This window comes from Malaya genurostris, chromosome 1, assembly GCF_030247185.1.
Source record: "Malaya genurostris strain Urasoe2022 chromosome 1, Malgen_1.1, whole genome shotgun sequence".
Classification (NCBI taxonomy): Eukaryota; Metazoa; Arthropoda; class Insecta; order Diptera; family Culicidae; genus Malaya; species Malaya genurostris.
The window spans coordinates 45458231-45479898 of NC_080570.1; the positions used below are offsets into that span (position 1 = coordinate 45458231).

Consider the following 21668-nt stretch of genomic DNA (forward strand, 5'->3'; position numbering starts at 1 on the left):
TTACCGACTGATCCGGTCACTGTGCCTCTGTCCGTTCGGCCGACGGTTTGCTCGGTAATGGTTTTATTATAAATGGAATAATTTTGCTATCCAATTCATAATCATGCACAATACGTTATCTGACTTATACAAGCTTTAGAAATGTTACTTTGAATCACACATTTAGAGACCGCCCGTGTGTTGAATCCGTTATTGATCAGGATCAATTACGGTTGCAAAATGTTATTTTGAAGCCACTTCCCTCGGAATAATATGTTGTTTCACATTTGTGCAAACTGCATTGATCTCTGAATGATTATGAATACCGTCGCCGGTCACGTCCGCATACGGCTCTTCTTGGGAAGGGAAGGACTGTTAGTTCGATGCGTGTTACTTCTAAAAAACCGATGTATCTGCATTCCCATATGCAACATAGGAAGGGATAGTTTGTTGGTACAGGACTAGCATGCGCAGTTGACTGAGCCGGAAGTAAACAAAGTTCATCACTCCGGTTGATCCCAGCCCAGAGCTCAGTTCCAATATCAAGAATTCAGTTCAGTATTGAATCAATCCGAGCAGGAAGCAGTTCTACTGTGGGACGTTCGCTGCACGAGTTTTAAAGTGAAAGCAAGAGCGATTGCGTCATCCCTCTGCTGGTCGTTTGCATTGGAATATAAAACATTCTACAAAATCAGCTCTTTTTAGGGCTCTAAATGTTATCTAATGAACTATAAAGACGACTCTGCTAATTGGAGGTAGAAATTATCAGTTTAGTCCAAATTATGGATAACTAGTCAAGTTGTGCACTTTTCGCAGCACAAACTTCGCACCAAATAAGTGCAAACAAAGCGAGCTTTTGACTGTTTCACATTCGAGAAAAATGCTACGCAAATTGTTTAATATCGTAAAGAATTTCACAATTCGGCCCTTTTAATAGCCAGAAATGAGTTTCGTGCAGCATTTTTTTTTTTAAATTTCTTTCACCTTTATATGCAATTACGAAACATCAAACGACATCATAAAAACTCAGCATGTTGGTATTTTGCGAACTGTTCGGACCTTCCATTTGTGAACAAGCTACAAACGAAGGCACGTAAAAGTAAATCCTTTTACAAACATTGCTTCAGTTTTGAATCAATCCGCACAGGAAGCAGTTCTACTGCGGGACGTTCGCAGTACGATTTTCGCTTCAAATAAGAGCGATTGCGTATTTCAGTTGCTGATCGTTTGCAATGGTGCAAAACACAACGAAAAGTGAACAACGATGGGAAATATTTTACAAAACTACCCCTTCCAAAGACTCGAAATGTTATCTAAAGAACTAATAGTATTACTTAACCGTTGAAATATGCAAATCGGAAGCGAAAACAATCATTTCGGTGAAGGTTTGCAGTCTGATAGAATCTAATTAGAAAATTTTCGGTCACGCTCTTATTTGATTTTCGGAAGGCATGGTGAGCAGTCGTCTCCAACCAATAACAGCTGATGAAACATACCTTCTACGTGTTCTAAAGCCTAATTTGAATTGGATTTCGGAGCTAAATTTTGGGACTGAATTTAGAATCTCATTTAGAACTCAGTTTGTTCATGTTGGAAATTTCCGAATTTAGTTTCAGAATTTAATTCCAGAATACAGAATCAACAGTTAAAACTAAGCCTCTGGAATCCTAATTCTAGATTCGGAAACTTATTATCGAGAAACTGGTTCCTTGACTAGAATTTGGATTTGAATTTAGTGTCTTAGTTTAATTTCGAAGTTCTCCAAAATTCTTATTCAGGACTCCAACTTCAGAATGAACAAAATGAACGAAATCTAAGATATGAATTATAGTTCTGTATTCTGGAACAAAATTTTAGATCTGAACTACGAACCAGAATTTGATTCCAGAACTCAGTTTCAGAATTTCAGAATTTAATTCCTAAATTCGATTTCAGAACTCATTTCCAAAACTCAAGTTCGGAATTCAGAACCTGCATGCTGGAATTGAATTCGGTACGTGTGTTTTGGAACTAGATTTTGGAACTGAATTCAATTCTGTAATCCATGGTTGGAGTTAAAGTTCAGAATTCAGTTCTAAAATTAAAATCGAAACCTGGATCCTGTCAGAAACCTGGAGTTCTAGAACTGAATTCATGATCTGGATTCCGAGCCTGGATTTGGCTACTGAATTCAGAGTCAGTCCAAATTTAGTTTTTTCATTCAGTTCCAGTTCCTGAATGTCCATTGAAACAGTGGTGATGAAGGGTTTCGAAATCTTGCCGCAGCTACAAATTGCTTGCCAGACCATAATTTTTCGACTTCAATCGATGTCTCGGACTGGTTTAACACTTGCCCTTCTCGCACTGTATAATATTGTGGTCCCGGCAAGGATTTGTAATCGAGTAATTTTTCGAAGTTGTTCTGCTGAAAGTCCTCGCATTTCGAAACAAACTAATGAAAACGAATAAACAACTGCACAAGTGGTTAGAGAAGAGTGTAAACAACAGGCCGCAGCCATAAAAATTGACAGATTCTGAACCATTGCGAAATGGCAGAAGTTTCTGGTTGCGTCCATATTTTCTGGGACATTCTTTAATGTCTCTGAACAGTATTCGGAAATTCAAGAGATTTTCTTAAAAAACTCAGTGACTGAAAAAATCACTTCCGATATGTTGATGCATGAAACAAGCATCCACAAAACAGTTCACAAGTGATTTTTGTGTCCGCGATGACGAATTTTCACCCAAAGAAACACCGCAAAAGAGATAATCTAAAGTGAGAAAAGTCTCCGATGATACTTCGATGTTAAATTTCCGCTACACTTCAGTTCGACATCGAAGTGATTCGTGCAAGATTTAATTATTATATTTTCATCAATAAAAAATATCTCTACGGAATAAGTTCGCAACTGAGAAATAATAACTGCAATATTTTCGATGCAAGTAGGGTGCTAGTGAATGTAGAGACCAAGGGTTGTTTTAATTCCAGTAAATTGGTTGCACTGCACTATTTAGATTAATCCCAATGAAACGCTATTCAGCATAAATTTGATTCATAGATTAAATATACTTAGCATTACGCATTTGGACTAAATTATGTCTGTTGATTCAAAAAAATCAATAAACGAAAATCACCCACGACAATACTATTCCCGATCAGATGCACATAACAAAATCATCACACAAGTATATCAACAGTATGTATAACAATTTGTGTTATTTTGAGATAATTAACAAATGAAAACAGTTGAAAGTTAAAAATTATGATAACAATATAATTACAAAATCAGTTATAATGTTTTATTTTCATTTTCAAGAGTCATAGTAATATTCAATAATTGACAAAATGAGTTCTTCCGTTGCTTTATATCGAGATATAAATAACTATCAAAAACCTAAAAGAAGAGACCGGATCAATAAACAAACTATTCATTTAATAAAAAAAATCATTGTACAATTTATGGTTGGAATGGAACAATGCTAAAAATTGGCTGTGATATAGTTTTCTAAAACCTATTTCTAATTTATATATAAATTAACAATATCAATCATAAAAATGACATTATTCAGGACTATTCGTTATTCTATCTAATTTATAAAAACTATTGCTATAAATTTCTACTTTCGAACTTCTGTATTTATATCAAATTTAAAAATAATTATGATACAAACTTTTCAAGATCTGTTACGATTTTGATACTACTAGAGTCTTTTTTGTTATGAGTTTTGGTATTTTAACAGCTTACCAGACAAAAATATTTCGAAATTTGTTACAATTTTTTTTAAATAAATTACTCCAGTTGTTATAATTCAGTTATTACCATCTGATCGGGTTGACAACAATAACACCGACTTTGAAGTAATGGATGATAAAACGAGCTGCGAACAAAGTGCCCCTCAATCCTCTCTGGATAGAAATGGAAGCTCCGTTGTTGCAGGTTGATAATCACATTCAATTAAAAGATCTGATTACCTACCAAAATTATGGCTCACTAGGCCAAGTAAAGCTTGTACGCCAATGAGCCTGAATAAAAAAAATTTTATAAAAGAAACAAAACTAGATTTTTCAGAAATGGCTTAGCCGATTTTCAAACTTTAACATTCAAAAAGAAAAATCTTTTATTCCCCTTATAGATAGTTGTATCCCGGTTCAATTTTCTTTGGAAGCTTCGTTCGAAATGGCGATGCAAAAAAAACGTAAAGTGTGCATTGAAGGGAACATGGTCGCAATATGAGTCCATAATTTTTCGTCACATACCATAAAGCGGCACCGATTTCAATTGCATAAGCAGTTCGAAATTCGATCTCACGTTTCATCGAATGTAGAATACCATGTAAACTTTTGATAGTTTATTGAATTTTTTGACTAATTTCAATCTTCTTTGTTTGAATGAAGGATCCAAAACATTACTACGTTACTATTGTCAATATCAGCAATTGAAAATGCAAAAAAACTGAATTCCTAAATAATCCAACCTAATCGAATTGGCTTCAACATAATCTGTGACCAACATATGCAGCAAGATCAAAGGTCTGCACATTGAATTAAATTTCCGAGCGAAAATAAATATACCATCACTGTACGACCGACCATGTGTGTATTCCTTTTGTTCGAGGACAATCGAATTCCTTCGCTCAGGCGATTCTTTCAGGCGTCTTTTGGATTGACGATACCCATACACGTTTCGGTTTCGAGTTTTGCCGTCTCCGTCATCCATTTTCAAACGAAATCAATTGAATTTCCAATTTTTATTATTCATCTCAACTGAACTGGAACGTCGTCTGGTTGAAATTTACTGGGATCAACTTTCGAGTTTCGGCGGCATCCATGTGTGGGAGTGTGGAAAAACATCTGATTTTCGTCTAGCGAGGAGTAAAGCTCGAAAGGAATCATTTCAATTTGATTCCTTTATTTTTTTTTCATTCTACGGTTTTAATACACTCGATCCAATGGAATTGAAATGGAAATCATTTGTCTCGATAAATAAACGAATATTTCAATTATCAATTTTACAATTGAAAAATGTTTTATATATGCTATTTCTAAACGCATAATGTATGCGATAAATTTAATATATTTTTAACATGCTGCACCGTTTCCATGAACTTCCTAAAATATGCTTATTTTCCCAAAATTCCGTGACTTATCTTCTTTCGGCATCTTCTCGGGAGCTAACCGAATTATGGCAAATACACTGAAATCTATATCAAATTAAGATTACCGCCAAGAGATAAGTTCATCGAATCAGTGAAGTGAAGCGTAAATTTGGATTCTTTTCCAGGAGATTAAAGGAGGAGACCGTCTGGTGACGACGGCGGCGGCAGCGGGGGACAGATAAAAAATGATTTCGACGATAGAAGCAATGATGCGATTGAAGCTACTTCTGAGCATCGGCAATCGGTCCATTGGCTATAAATTGTGTTGATGAAGCAGGATGGATGGATCGATTGTTAATGGGAGCAGATCGTGCCAGTGATTGTACGGGAGGGGGAAAAATACCGTGGTCTAATCTGATTTTATCTCGTGGATTTTTGGCATATTTTTCACTGATTATCTTTTCAGTTAATTACGTTAATGATGGAGAAAATTATGCTCTTTTTGTGATCAATTATGTAACTAATTTAATTGAAACGATTGTTGGAATTTAGAATTGAACCCAGAACTACTTTAGTTATGACACTCAAATAAAAATATTCACTATAACTCTTAAAACTAGCTGAATAGAAGCAAAACGTTTCGTCCAAACTACCGAGAACTTTGTCATGAAGATATCATGTATATCCACAAAACCCGATTTCTTTTTAAGTTATGTTATAGTTTTATGGAAGTGCAAATGTTTCGGGTGCCCAGGTGGCTTCTTTGACAAGAGGTTTTTGCCAAAGCCCTTTTGGCTTACAAATAAGATGTGACATCGTGTTATGCTCCAGTGAAAGCAATCGAAATAGATTGTATTTAGAAGAAGTGAACACTTTGGAAACGATCCGAAAGGATGTGGCAGGATAAAGGTAAAACTTTGTTCATTCTTGAGGCGTTAATGCATGATCAATTTGGTAGATGCTATTCCATTTCTGAAAAAAATAAATTCATCATGATGAAGGCAGCTCCGTTTAGTACTTCCAATACGACATGGAATGAGAAGTCCCGGGCCTAACAAAGAAAAAGACGATTTTTTACCGTGAAACGTTTTTTATTCTTCAGTAGATTCTCCATCTAGAGTGATCAACTTGACCCATCTTGAAATACCATCTCTTAGAAAAAAATTGCCAAGGCCTTCAAAATAGGCTTCCGTTTCTGCCATGACCTCAGCATTCGACAAAAATTTCTTTTCCTGAAGAAACCTTTTCAGGTTTAGGAATAGATGATAGTCGATGGGGGCCAGATCTGGAGAATACGGGGTATGGTGGACTATACCGCCAACCGTTGCTTTTATGCATGAATGCGCTGGTGCATCTTTTTTCAGAGCATGATGAAAACTAGAACTCGTCTGACACGATCAGCTGTTATTCAAACACTAGGGGATAGATTGTCATGAAATTTGGCATTGAGCCATCTGGGGGCATATTCACAACAAAAATATACAAGGCTCGAAACTATTAACGTCTTTTCTTTAAGAGGCCCGGGACTTTTCATTCACTGTAGTATCTCAAAAATGATAACTTTTAGGAGAAACGTCATCATATCAGTATATTTAAATTTGCGTTAAAAATTAAAAAAACGCTCTAAAGATTCTTTGAATCGCAAGGGAAAAGCTCCAATCACACCACTTCATGGATTAGAAAGAAATTTGCTGCGAGAGAATGAAATCCATGAATGCGTTATGAAACAGCTAAAAAGTATCAGCAAAATTAAATCATGTGAATTCATTTTCTCATCCATATCATTCATCGTTTTCCATTCGTAAAAATATAAAACGTTCTTGAAAACAAGTAAAAACAATGTTGATGTAAGTAATAAAATGGCGACTGTATCGAAAAGCCCGGGCCTTAGAACAAAAAATCAGTTTTTTGACGAAGGAGTACATCTTTGTTTTCTAGATAAGTCAACAAAAAATAATGACGCTAGATGGTTCAACAATTTTCTCGCCTGAAATGTCAAAAATCCATTGCGCAACAATGCAATTATAAAGTGTTACTCGTTTAGAGTTGAACTTTACGTCTGAGTGGAACTTCATGTTCGACTGCTATGCAAATACTCCTGCACTAATGAAGGCCAAAACGGAGAGAAACAATCATAACTCTATTTGTTATAAGCTTCCAGAATTGCTAGACTTTTTCTTGCGCAATGGCCATATTTTAGTACTGAACCAATTCGCACTCTGTGAGATTAATTAATGCCCTAGAGAAGGTTGCTGTGCGCATCACCTTCTGCGGATTTATTTTATGCGCCGTTCGTCTCATACGAAAAGCAATGATTTTCATCAGAATTCTGTTGATTATACTTTCTCGAGACAAATGTTGGAAGACTCTAATCGTGGTGCTTGTTACGGGTGATAGATACTACTGAATACGGGATGTGTCAAAAGAATCAACATCACGCTATCTTGTGGTGAACACGCTGTTTGGATTCTTCAATTGACTCGTTTACGTTGAAATGAAAGGCAGAGGCACTGCTCATGTAGAGATGACACTTTCAGCAAGAGTTTTGAGATCGGTATGATAATTTATGAGTAGTTGATGCTTATAACCAGTGATGACATTTCACTAGAGTAATACACCAGTGCGTAAGTTTCATTCCTACACTGCGGATGCATTCGGTGAGCAGCACACAACAAGGAAAAGCGCTCTTCTGCTCAGTGTCCATTAGACAAACTTGTGCTTGTGTTGAAAGAAGCTGATGCGAGAGAAAACCACATTATCTTCGCCTGAATCGCTCTCATGTGCTCTCGCCTAAATACACCCAAGTGATCACTGGCGCGTGATGGTGAGCGAACACTTCTGTGAACTTCAATTTATAGAGAGTTGATATGGCCTTGCTATGAATATCTTGCAAGTAAAAATGAAAATTCAACGATAAATTGTTATTTTTGCTGATTTTACGTGCCCCACGCTTCTTCTACGCAAACCATACATCAGAGTGCTAACCGGCGTGTACACCTCAGAGGATTGGATAGCTCTGCTCTAGCACTTTATACAACAGTGATGTATATATGTAAAAAAGAAAAGCTCTCGTTGAAGTTATCAGTGCGAAGGAAAAATTGCGCTTTCTATTAGTCTATTTCCGATGATTACAAATTTTGTTGATTATTCATCGAATAAATTTAATTCAAATATAGCGGTTCCGGGAACGGCCAAAAATTTATAAAAACAGAGCTCACATTTAGTTAAACTTGTATTGAAATCAGGTTAATATAATACTTTGAATTTGATCGGAATCCAACCATAATTCACTGCAAAATCATTCATAAATAGCTTAAGAAGTTGATGGCCATACGAACTATTATTATTATTATTATTATTCACATCCTTGCTCTTCCTTGAGTACTATGGCTCTATGATTTCATATTCTTTCTCCTCTTATAATCTCCAGTTAGTTTGATATCGTTAAAAAACCGAAAAAAAATTATTATTATTATTATTATTATTATTATTATTATTATTATTATTATTATTATTATTATTATTATTATTATTATTATTATTATTATTATTATTATTATTATTATTATTATTATTATTATTATTATTATTATTATTATTATTATTATTATTATTATTATTATTATTATTATTATTATTATTATTATTATTATTATTATTATTATTGTTATATTGTTATATTGTTTTTCGATGCTATTTCTCCTTTTTCGATGTAATCCGTGAAAAATTTACCATGACAATTCCAGAGAACTTTGAAGCCGAAGCCGATTCAAAGCACTCATTCTGACTTTAGTCTATTGCCGGATAATCTTTCTGTTCTCTGGTGTATAACAATGGATCCAAGTTTCGGTTTCGTCAACAGTTAACAACCGACGCCAACGGTCTAACCGAATCTGCATCAACATAACCAAACATGCTTCCGAAGTGTGCTCGCGTTCATATCTTTCGTTTACTATGCTACGTCCTTGTTGCATTTTTAAAATTTCACTAAATGAAAGTGTAATGAAATTAGTACAGATTTGATTTCCTAATATCTTTTTCCCTGTTTGAGTATTTTCTCTATTTTTTTTCACGAAACGAATGGTGTAAGATTGTTGTTAATACCACGTTTATTACGTAAACATTATTTAAATAGTGAAAAAATAGCGCTAAACAATAAACATCAAAATCAACCGAATCAATGAATAGACCCTGTTGCACGTTTGCTAGCTTCAGTCTATAATAATCCTCTGTCTACCCCAAGATAATGGAACTAAAGCAAACTTCGCAGCCGATTCGGACTGTACAGAACCATTGCATGGCTGGTGCTACGATTCTACTGACACTACGAATCCTTATAGGTCGGGGCTCTAACATACGAAAACTGGTTTGTAAGACCAGCGCGCTATGCATTGAACCGCCAACCCGGGACCTACACCCTACATTATTCAACAGGTGCTTCAGTCCATGTCAAATATCAGGTTTCGTTTCTCAAGCCTAAACGCAGAAAAACAACAACTAATTCTTCTGTGAGCATATCTGCTATTGGAGGAGCGATTGCATCATCCAACTCCTAGACGTTTGCATTGGAGAAAAAGAAAACGAAAAGTGGACAACGATGGGGAACATTATACAAGCCGTTCTAATGGCTATAAATGTTATCTAACGATTTCCTTAATGCAAATTTAGTATATTTTGATTAGCTATGTGCACTTTTCGCTATGCGAAATTCGCACCAAACGAGCGCAAATGAAGCTAGCATTCGACAGTATCGCGCTCGGGAGAAATGTTCCAAACGGTGTTTAATATAGTAGAGAATTTCACAGTTTGGCCCTTCTGAATGCCAGAAATGCCCTTACAGCATTTTGATTTTTTTTTTATTCAAATATTGAGATGTATGAAATATTGGTATATATAAGCGATTATACGACTTGGTTTACGATTATATTTATGTAATGATTTCTTCTAGGTCAAGGTTCAATCTTTCAAATGACTTTGACTGACGCCCTTCTTCGTGGAATACAAACTTAATCATCCGTAACAAAAGAGTCCTTTCCATGACTCCAAAGCCACTAACGGTCCATTTTCAGGACCCCTAAAGTAACGCAAAGAACTTATTTAGAAAACTGTCTTTAACTGCCGCTTTTTCCTGAAATTCAAACGGACTACAAAATATTAGACGGTCAAACGGTATCAAATCAATTAATATCAACACACATCTCGAATGCAGTCCTACGTCAATCTCGCGGGTATGTCTCTGACATTATTTATTCCAAGTTTTTTGTAACTGGCATTTACCTTTATTGTCCAAAATTGTCGAACAATCCCTGTATCGAAATTGCCGGCAAAAATTTTACTGTTTACTCGGAAATTTATTATGAATTGCCGAGTCATTAGACCTATTCAACCGGCAAAAAGAGCTTTGAAGAAAAAGATTTGGATGCCTGACCAATCAGTATAATCTCGTGTTGTCGATCTAGTTCGGAATTTCATTATATTGAACTCGCGAGAATCGATTTTAACTTCCTACCATGTAACTTTTGTCTTCTGTCAAAGAAGTCAAATTTAAGCATCGCATTAAGGAGCAAGACCCTTTGCAAGCGTATGAGTAATGTCAACAATGTGTGCGTAAAAACAAACTCCGGCGATTCTTTTCCTGAGTTTAATCAATAAATCTTTCATATGGTTGAAAAATAAACCAATCAGTTCATTCAGCTTAAAATTGCAATTCAAGAAAAGCGAAAATCTTAGTCTAAAACTATTCGTTGTCCTTAAAACTGCTCGAGTAAAATTATTTCAGTTTCAGCTTATTTTCTCTAACACATTTGATTAGCAACAAACACATTCTTATATGGATTTCCTCTTGCAAAAATTTTTGCGATATAAAGATTTACGTACTTTCTATAAGTAATCCCGCAAAATAGGAACCTTCAATTCAACACGCGAAAGGCAATGGATATGAAATGTTGTCGTAAAACTAACTAATTTTCCGGAAAACTGCTTTTGTAACAAGAATGTTTAGTTTTGTTTATTTTGTGTAGCGCAATTTAATACGAATGCATTGAAGCATTGTTGTTAACTTTTTATTAGGGAATTAAAATCTACATTTATAAAATGTATGCAATTTTCTATCAAACGATGGTGAAAAATTGATCAAAACTGATATTTCATCCACAAAGTCAGGCTTAACATTCATTTGAGAATAAATTATTGTTAAAAAAAATGTTTGAAGCTCAATCGTGCAAGCCAATTTGATAAACTGGTTGCACTGCATGTATGAATACATAGATCTATGACATACACACTTAGAAAATTTCGCAGAATTCGGTAACTTTTTACCGAATTTTCAACAGCTGAACGTTCGGTAATCATTACGGTAATTGAATTGATTACCGATCGTTCGGTAATTGCTGAACTGTCAAACAACTACCGTAAACTGTACACCAATTGAATCTAACTGATTGTTCGGTAATTTTTGCCTTTCTCTATAGAAAGGTATTAGAATTGCTGAAGAAACCGACTTTTGAACGGAGCCTCGGAGACCCATAGTGTTATATACTATTCGACTCAGTTCGATGAGATCGGAAAATGTCTGTGTGTGTATGCAGTTTTCGAAGATAGTTTTACCGCTCAATTTTCTCAGAGCTGACTGAACCGATTTTAACAAACTTGGGCTCGTTTGAAAGCTACTGTCGGACCATTGATCAAGTTCGAAGATCAGATGGCTGTGATTTTTAGTTCCAGAGATATGATGGTATAAATAACGTAACCGACAAAACGTGTTGTTTTTTCACCGCTCAATTTTCTCAGAGATGGCTGAACCGATTTTAAAAAACTTAGGCTCGTTTGAAAGCTATTATCAGACCATTGATCAAGTTCGATTATCAAATGACTGTGACCTTTGGATCCAGAGATATGATGGTAACCGACAAAACGTGGTGGGGGAGTACAGATTTCCGAAATCGAAAAATTTTTTTTGATGAAATAAATCTTAAGATTGCATGAAACGTCGAATTTGTTTTCGATTTCGGAAATTTCATGTACTCATTTTTTTATTATTTTAAAAATATTTTATTCAGGCCTATTTGCGTACAAGCCGATTTAGCTGAGTTTTTATATAATTTTTTTTTTTGTATTGGATCTCGTTGTCATTCTTTTTCTAGGGGGAGAGGAGCATCCATTTTCCTCCTGCGAGGATTGAGGGGCAGTTTGTTCGTGGTTCGTCTCGTCATCCATTGCCGTAGTATTGCTGTGATTTCGTTGCTAGTTGCAGTAGATGTGCCTTGTTGTACATTGTTTGCAGTTGCTGGTTGGTTGGATGGTAAGCTGTTAACTGCAGCTGTCCTTTAGTATAGTTGTCTCCTTGTCCGGTTTATCACATGGCTTACCGTAGTGAACAGCTTTTTGGCAATATTGACATGTGGCCATCTGATTGTCATAGGTAACAAGTGATTTGCACGGGATTCTTGTATCCTGACCGAACGTCACATAAGAAGGTATAGGCCTCCTCAAGTGCATGCGTAACATACGTACGCCATTTAGAATACTTTCACTTTTCTTTCTCAATAGAGAGAATCTCTCCGTATTGGGACATAGTTGCGCGAATATAAGGATCGATGACGCTTGAGGGAAGATCATGCACACGCACTTCTATAGCACTATCTTCCATATATACTGGAATGTTGTACTTGATATTTTCATGCTCCACATAGTGCACATTATTATTGTCTTTAGCGAATTGAATTGCATCCAACTCTTTATAAAACTGGATGTAAACAACATTAATGGTCTTATTGCATTGAAGTAAATGCACACGTTTAATGTCAAGATGCATTTGCTCCTTAAGCAAACCTTCAAGTTCTCGTATCGAAGGTCGAATTTTGCACTGTCTGAAATCAATGTTGCTCGAATATCAAAAATGTCAATCAACGAATGTCAATGATCATCGCTCGCTTCCCTTCGCCTTTGTTCGATAATCGTTCTGGTATTCGGACTTGTCCATATATTCGGGCGCGAACGAAGCCGACGCTGCTTCGTTACTCGCACGAGTATCTATTCCTTGCAGTTGTTATTCGCATTGGACATACCCCCGAATGACTTAACGCGAATATCGAACGAATATTCATACAGCGATCATCGCCAAACCTAATTCATGATGATCGTTCGTGCTGTCTTTGAAACATACAAATTAAGATGTTTCCCCCGCACTTGTAACCATAGTCTTATGTGTATGTGATGAACCATATTCCAGCATTCTCCCATTGCTGCTACCCAACGAGATATGATGAATTTATTAGATGGAGAATGCTTCGCGAAGAATAGAAACCAACGATCTTCGCCGTGACGCTATTCGATCCAACTCGAAGAATAAAATAAATGAACGAATAACAAACGAATGTATAAAACGAACATGCACGATGTATGCCAGCAGCGAAGAATGTATTAGTATATTCGGGTTCTCTACGATTATTGCTTATTCCTTTTGCACCCTTCTCTCTTTCGAGCAGTGAATAGTTCAACGTTGTTCGAGACTGGTATATTCGAAGGCAGTATAATCACAGCGTGGATGCGTGAATGAATTAGTTACACGAAGAATATTTGCAACATTGTCTGAAATCAACAATAATTGTATTCTTTCGTATCGGCGGTAGCTTTTGTTCGTTTGGTTCACTCATTTCGAGATCGTTCTATTGTTCACTACACAATACTGTACTTGGTTTCTTCCGTCCCGAACGTAAGCGGTTTTGGTTTATCGACTAACTTGGATGAGATGTGAAACCGAACTGGTGAATCATGTACTCTTGATCCTTAATGCGAATAATTTGTGTTTTTGGCATGAAAAATGGATTTCTACCATTTGCGGTTCAGTTAGTAAACTATCTTGTTTCTTATTTGTGTCGCTCCAACTATCAGACTGATTCGAAAAAGACACAAAAGTAAATTGGATTTTCCATTTCAATCTATATTTAGAAAAATCGAACAGAACATCTCGGCAAAATCGATATGGGAGACGAAATTCGCCCAAATACCGAATTAAAAGTAAAATTCATATTTTTTTTACTGTGTACGTTTAAAAACACAGATAAACAAACGGTTATTGTATTTTTTTCATCAACCTTAACATTTCCTCTGTTTTCTGCTTCGCTCCTAAATTGAAAATAAATTTCAAACTCTGTCGAGTGCATCACCGTGTTAAATGCATGCCTTTTGGCAGTATGAAATATGTTTCCAACGCGGAACATAAATGATTCAGACTGAAACTTATAATAAAATCTCCGTTTTCCGCTCTGTTGAAACCTGTTATACGCTAGAATTAGTCTGATACGTAATCACAACGTGTGAAGCTTTGGTGAATAGCCTCCAGATGGTGCGAGTATTTACGGTTGAGAAAAAAAAGAGTATCAACTCCATGTGGAAATCCGACATACTAAACCAATAATGAAAAAAAAACAGTCAAAACAAACAGCGAGAAAAAAGTCCTTTCACAAGCATTTCGGCACAGTGGCACCGAGCGAAGGCGAAACCATTTCCACAATCCGCACCTATGCAATGCTGCGTTTGCATTAATACGGAGGAGAAAACCATCTAGCGGATGTCCGAGAAAAATACCGTAATAAACATTCGACTGCACCGCAGAGTTTCAGAGGTTGAAAATATGTTTGCGGTGTAGAGTTTCAGTTTTGAAAGACTGGCGGAACTAAATCTTATAATTCAACTAGTAAAAACCGGATGAGAATTGGTTTGTGCATTGATGCATGGGCTCAGTAGGATTTAAAAAAAATAGTATTTTATTCAATTTATCCGAAGTCTATTAGTTGCTGGTGTGTTTCGTTTAGATCATCCATTGGTTGTTAGATTTGTGGTTTTGCTCTCCGCAAATCTATTCGTGCCAGGGTCTAAAAGTTGCACTGCATCCCGGCCGGCTCAGTAGTCCTCGCATGGCCGATTCAGAAGTGGGAAATGCAGCGGAAATACAATCCAAACGTAAAACTGTGATAAATGTACACCGGGTGAGAGAGGATAGAAGTTTGAGCCATGTGCAGAGTGGCTGGAATAAAGAAGGCAACAAAAAAATAAGCAACTGTTTCCATCAGCTCATGAGAAATGTTAGCAAGTTGAAAACTAGAGCTGAAACACTGTTCATCCGATACGCCCTGCAGGGTTGAGGGAACCAGTGTAGCTTCAGCAGTCGGGAAAGGGCTTCTCGGTTACAATTTTGCTCTAGTCGGTACTTCGAACGGACGACACCAGAGGATGAAACTTGTCCCTTCTGTTTGACTGTGGTTCAACAATTCAGGTTGTGACTTGACCATCATCATTGGGATCATTATCAGATACGAAAGTTGCATAGTCTGGCTGTATCATATCCTATGACGAGGAATCACGATGTAGAATGTACTGGTGAGCATCTAAGTCTTTTTTGTTGTTGTTGTTGTGTTTGTAATTACCTCACAAAATTTAGTACGCCACTCAGACTCGGGATTGTATTGCAGAACTACTACGTGTTGTTTTCTGGTGTGAAGTTTTCATTCAAGTACTTCCGACATAAGAAAAATTCAATAAAAATTTGTACTCAGTAAATGTAACTGGACGTTTTTCCTTATCATATCTTATAGTTCTTCCGAAAATGGATGACAATTACACATGGAAAAATGTGATCACCATAGTTTTTTGCTACCATCGTGATGAGTACTAATCTCTTCGTGAACCACATAAAAGGATTGACATTTATCGTATTAAGTATTTACTTAACCCAGCAGTGGAGATATGTGCATACATACAGCATTGTTATGCAGGTCCTTCGTTATGTGTCGGAGAATCGTTTGCCTTTTCTCTTGAACAAATTAAATCAAATGATACATTTCACGCCATTAACCCTGACTCTACACAAAATAAATATGGGATCAGTTGAGAATAGCTTTTTTACCTCAGAATGATGATTGGAACGTTTGGGTTAAGTAAATATTGCACACCAAAAAAATTGTCATATTACATATGACTTAATCCCTTATACAAGACCTAATTTGTCAAACGGACGGAAAGTTTCACTTCCAATGACTTAATGTTAGATTAGCTTGAATTATACTGATTTCGACTATAACTTGCTAGCAGGTGTGGCTGTATGAATTTAAATGCACCTTTTACCAACCAAGCTGATGTGTGCTTCTGTGGATCATTCGATTTACAGGTGTACTTTGCGATCCACTGATTCTCGGTTCAAGTCGCGGCGGTTGCTATCAGTATTCATTTTTTTTATTTCAATGAATTTCATGTCAGGGAATCCTAGACACAATATTAAATATTTTTCCACATAAATTTGCGTGAAATGCGATGCTCCATTTATGTGCATCTAAGAAAATGTAAAATCACAGGGTTTCTTCGAAGTGTGTAGTTTTTTTTAAACAGTTTTATGATACTAATATTACAAGGGAAAAGTCGTGTAAGGTTCCACAAGTGAATTATGTTGTTATGTTTCTGTGTGGAGAATAAAAATAAATAGTTTTTTGGCCACGTCGCCAAAGTTGTCAGGCTTTTGTTTTTCCAAAATCGGTACCAGATGCAACGATCTGTCAGTACTAAAATGTATAATTTAGAACAGTGGTTCCTAAACTTTTTTGTTCGAACGCCCATTTCAAATATCTACTGCTCACAAAAAAATAATTGATCATAAGAATTCACTTTCCCTATACTGGTTTTGGATTCAGATTCGAAGTAGTTGTCTGAAATTCCAAAACGAAGCTCACATAAATTTCTCAGTGATAAATTAACAGGATCAACAGTTCCACAACTCTTTTTTTTTTGTTTCTGTTACTGATTTCGGGAGGAGCCCCTCGCCCTCTCTGGGTACGTGGCTGTCGGTAACACTTAAAATATTCAAACCGTTGAATCATGTGAATTACCATTTCACTTTTCTGAATACTCTCATATCAAGAACAAAAACTCCAGTAGATTTTGCAACTCTGTGACTCTTCAATATTGAGATGCCGAAACTCTTGTAACGCTTTTTGAAAACTATGATTTCCAAAAAGTAACACATATAACGTTTTCAAGCACACAAAACTTATCAGGTGTACAACTTTGCTTCCGCCGTTTTTCGATAGGTGGCTGTACCGGCTGAGGGTGGTCAAAATACATAGATGATAATGCCTTTAAAGTGAGTGAGTACAGTGCCTAACGAATTGTCATCGCCGTTTCAGCGACAGTTGCTCTTGTTTTCGTTTTGTTCACGTTCGAAAATGTCTGTTTATGTGCCCAATTCTCGCCATTTGCGGGAAGTTTTACTTTTCTGTTACAATTCGAAAAAAATGCAACTGAAGCGCATCGAATGCTCTCAGAAACCTACGGTGATGCTGCTCTGAGTAAAAGAACGTGTTGGGAGTGGTTTCAACGTTATAAAAATGGTGATTTCGATGTTGAAGACGAACATGGTGGTAGAAGAGAAAAAACCATCAAAGATGAACTACGAGCTCTTAAAACCAGGTGAAACAATCACAGGAGATCGCTACCGAACGCAACTGATGCGCCTTAGTCGCGCGTTAAAAGAAAAGCGACCACAATATCAAGAGCGACATGACAAATTCATCCTCCAACACGACAATGCTCGGCCTCACGTCGCAAAAGTGGTCAAAAAGTACCTGGAAACGCTGAAATGGGAAGTCTTGCCACATCCGCCGTATTCCCCAGATGTCGCCCCTTCTGACTTCCACCTATTCCGTTCGATGGCACACGGCCTGGCAGATCAACATTTTCAATCCTTCGAAGAGTTGGAAAAATGAATTGCTTCATGGATAGCGTCAAAAAAGGACTCCTTTTTTCGAGCCGAGATCCGAAAATTGCAGGAAAGATGGAAGAAAGTTGTCGCTAGCGACGGACAATACTTTGAATAATACATCTGGAAGCACTTTTTCGCAACAAAGCTTGTAAGTTTGAAAAAAAACGGCGGAAGCAAAGGTGTACACCCAATACAAAAGATCGTAACGCATGTAAGTTACAAACGAGTAACGCTTGTAACGCTACGTAGCGTCTGTAACTCATAAAAAGTAACGCTTCGTAACGCCTGTTGCTTACAAAAAAGTAATGCATGTAACACTTCGTAGTACCTATAGCTTACACAAAATTAACGCTTCGTAATGCTCCGTAACACCTATAACTTACTGAAAAGTAACGCTTGTAAGGCTTCGTAACCCATATGATTCACATAAAAGTAAAGTATGTAACGAATCTTTACACCTAAAACATACGAAAAAGCAACGTTTCGTAACCCTCCGTAACGCCTATAACTCACTAAAAAGTAACGTATGAAACGCTTCGTAACTTCACAACTAATAAAAAGCAATGCATGTAACGTTTCGTAACGCCTATAACTTACAAAAAAGTAACGCATGTAACGCTTCGTAACGCTTATAAATCACGAAAAAGTAACGCATGTAACGCCTATAAATTACTAAAAAGTAACGCATGTAACGCTTCGTAACGGCTAAACTCACAAAAAAGCAACGCATGTAACGTTTGGTAACGTATATAACTTACAGAAAAGTAATGCATATAACGCGTCGTAACGCCTATAACTTACTGAAAAGTAACTTATGTAACGCCTCATAACGCCTATAATTTTAAAAAAATAACACATGTAACGCTTCGTAAGGTCTACAACCTATAAAAAAGTAACGCATGTAACGCATCGTAGCGCCTATAAGTTACTGAAAAGTAACTCATGTAACGCTTTGTAACGCTTATAACTTCCAAAAAATAACGCATGTAACTCTTCGCGTCTACAACCTACAAAAAGTAACGCATGTAACGCTTTGTAACGCCTGTAACTTACAAAAAAGTAACACAAATAAAGCTTCGCAACGTTTATAACTAACAAAAAAGTAAAGCATGTAATCCTTCGTAGCTCCTATAACTACGAAGTGTCTTCAAAGTAACGCGTCGTAAATCGTTTACCGCAAGAATCTAACGGTTATAACGGTTTTTAACATTCTAACTTATAACGGTTTTTTTACATTCAAAATATCCACAAAATATCTCATATGATTTGTATCCCTCAGTTTTAGAAAATTATCTTATGCAACGCTTTCTAGCTTCTTTAACTTAGCGTAACGCTTCCCATCCCAATTGAATGCTCGATTCCGAAACTGCACAGAAAAATATTGGTAATTTTACAGGTAATATAATTCTACAAACGATACAATTTAACACATGGATCAATAAGTCCCGAGACTAACAATGGAAACAACATTTTTTTTGCAAAATTTTTTTTTATTCGTCAACATAATCAACTTTTAGGGTGATACAATGGTTCCAACGTTTTTCCAATTTTTCAATACCATGTTTATAAAAAAATTTATCTTTCGCTTCAAAATAAGCTTCAGTTTCAGTGATGATCTCCTCATTTGAGCCAAATCTTTTTCCCTGGAGCATTTTTTAAGATCAGCAAAGAGTGAGTAGTCATTGGGGGCTAAATATGGCGAGTATGGGGGGTGGGGAAGCAGATGAAAGCATAATTCGTTCAATTTCGCCATTGTTTTCATCGACTTGTGGCAGGGTGCATTGTCTTGATGAAAAAGGATTTTTTTTCTCTGCATGTGCGGTCGTTTATTTGCGATTTCCTCCTTCAAACGCACCAGTAAGTCAATATAATAATCACTGTTGATCGATTTACCTTTTTCGAGGTAGTCAATGAAAATCACGCCATGCGTATCCCAAAAAACTGACGCCATGACTTTGCCAGCTGACTGCTGCGTTTTCGGACGCTTCGGACGGCTTTCGCCAGCTGTGCGCCACTCAGATGACTGTCGCTTCGACTCTGAAGTGTAGTGATGTATCCATGTTTCGTCCATGGTCACGTAACGACGCAAGAAATCTTTTTTGTTGCGAGTAAATAGCGATAAACTGCTTTCTGAATCATCGACTCGTTGCTGTTTTTGTTCCAACGAAAGCAATCGCGGCACCCACTTGGAAAAAACCTTTTACTTGCTCAATTTTTCATGAAGGATAGTAAATGCACTTCCATATGATATCTGTGTCATCTCAGCAACCTCACGGAGCTTCACTTCAATATCTTTCATTATAATTTTTGTCACTTCACTCACATTTTCCGGTGTAACGGCTTCCACAGGTCTACGCCATCTCTGCTTTAGTCTCGGGACTTATTGATCCATGTGTTATAACTACTTAACTTCTCAAGTGACGTAATATTTCATTCGCACAGAATTTTACTGATTCCGAGTATGAATTCAGTCGATTAACTAACGGCGTGCTTTGTGATCTAATGTTTCTCGGTTCAAGTCGTGCTGTTGCATCGATCTTTTGTTATTTATTTCACTCGATTTCAAGTCAGGTAATTTTCAAATCACACAATTTTACATGTTCTTGAATATAAGTTTATGTGATATATGACGCTCCATTTATGTGCATCTTATGGGATGAAAATTCACAATATTTTTTCGAACTGTGTGGATTATATACTTCAAAACCGTCGTCGCGGGTACGAGAAAGGTAAACAAGCGTCATAAGTTTTCCTCTTTAATACTTTTGATTCTAAAATCATTATTTTTTATTATTTATGGTTATGTCATACAATCGAAAATTTCACCATAAATTGTTATTCATATTTCCGATGCCATGTATGAGAATCAAGATGATACGTTAGAAACAACACGAAATATTCACGTTCAAAAACTAATCGCTCTCCCAGAGTGTAAAGTTTTGAAAAGGCGCCTCATAGTAAAGTAAGATTTATTCACGTCAAAAAGAGAACGTAACCAAGATAAACTGCCACCTGCAGTTAGACCTTTTTGTCGTAGCACAAAAAAAAATGATTTTGTTTTCAATGTTCGAGACGACAGAAAAAAATAAGTTGATTTATTCAAATAAGTTTAACCAAATAAAACACGTAATAACAAGCACAATTTCCAGCGCTGTGCAGCTTCTGCAATCTAATTAAACGATGCTACGTCGACCCAGTGACATAAATGTCTGGTAGCGGAAAATAGAATGTCGAAACGTCAAATAGTGGAAACGCTTTCGCTCCATACAGTGCGAAGTGGGTGATCACGATTTTGAGCGTGGGAAGCAATGTCAGTTCGAAATTTTAACTGCTAACTCGCCAATTGAACGTCGGAATGCATCGACTAACAGTCAGCTAAATAAGTAAATAACAGAAACCGCACCAATAAAATGTGCACCGTGACCACCCAGCTCTCGAAATACGAGAGCATCTATTCATTCGACCGCCCGAAATATTGACTTCCACTCTGAGGTTCAACATCGAGTGTACGCTTTTATTCGAAACCATGAAAAAAAACGATCCGAAAGTTGTTTGCAGCAACTGACACCTACCTACTACTGTCACTAGTGCTGTCACCACCGTCCGAGAGAGCGAAATCTGAAATGGAGAGCAAACGAAAATGGCCATTATATATAGATTGTTTACATCAATATCAATACAAATAGCAAAACGAAATGGAGCAATTTTTGAGCTGTTTGTTAGCACACCAGCTGACCTGATCTGACCGAACGATTTCACTTTGACTGGCAGATATTACGCTATTTTCGATTATGATCATATGAAGCTATCAAAATTGACAAATTCGCACGGTAATGAACAAGTTTTAAATATGCTTTAAAAC

At 36.6% G+C, this 21668-nt stretch overlaps 1 protein-coding gene across 2 annotated transcripts in view; it reads right to left on the reverse strand.

Moving 5' to 3' along the window:
* LOC131438456 (5-hydroxytryptamine receptor 1-like) overlaps positions 1-21668 on the reverse strand; it is a 212820-nt gene that overhangs the window by 30352 nt on the left and 160800 nt on the right. For both annotated transcript variants that reach the window (XM_058608511.1, XM_058608519.1), the window contains one exon: positions 21379-21424. The gene's annotated coding sequence lies outside the window, so the exon portion shown is untranslated. The remainder of the gene's footprint in view (positions 1-21378; positions 21425-21668) is intronic.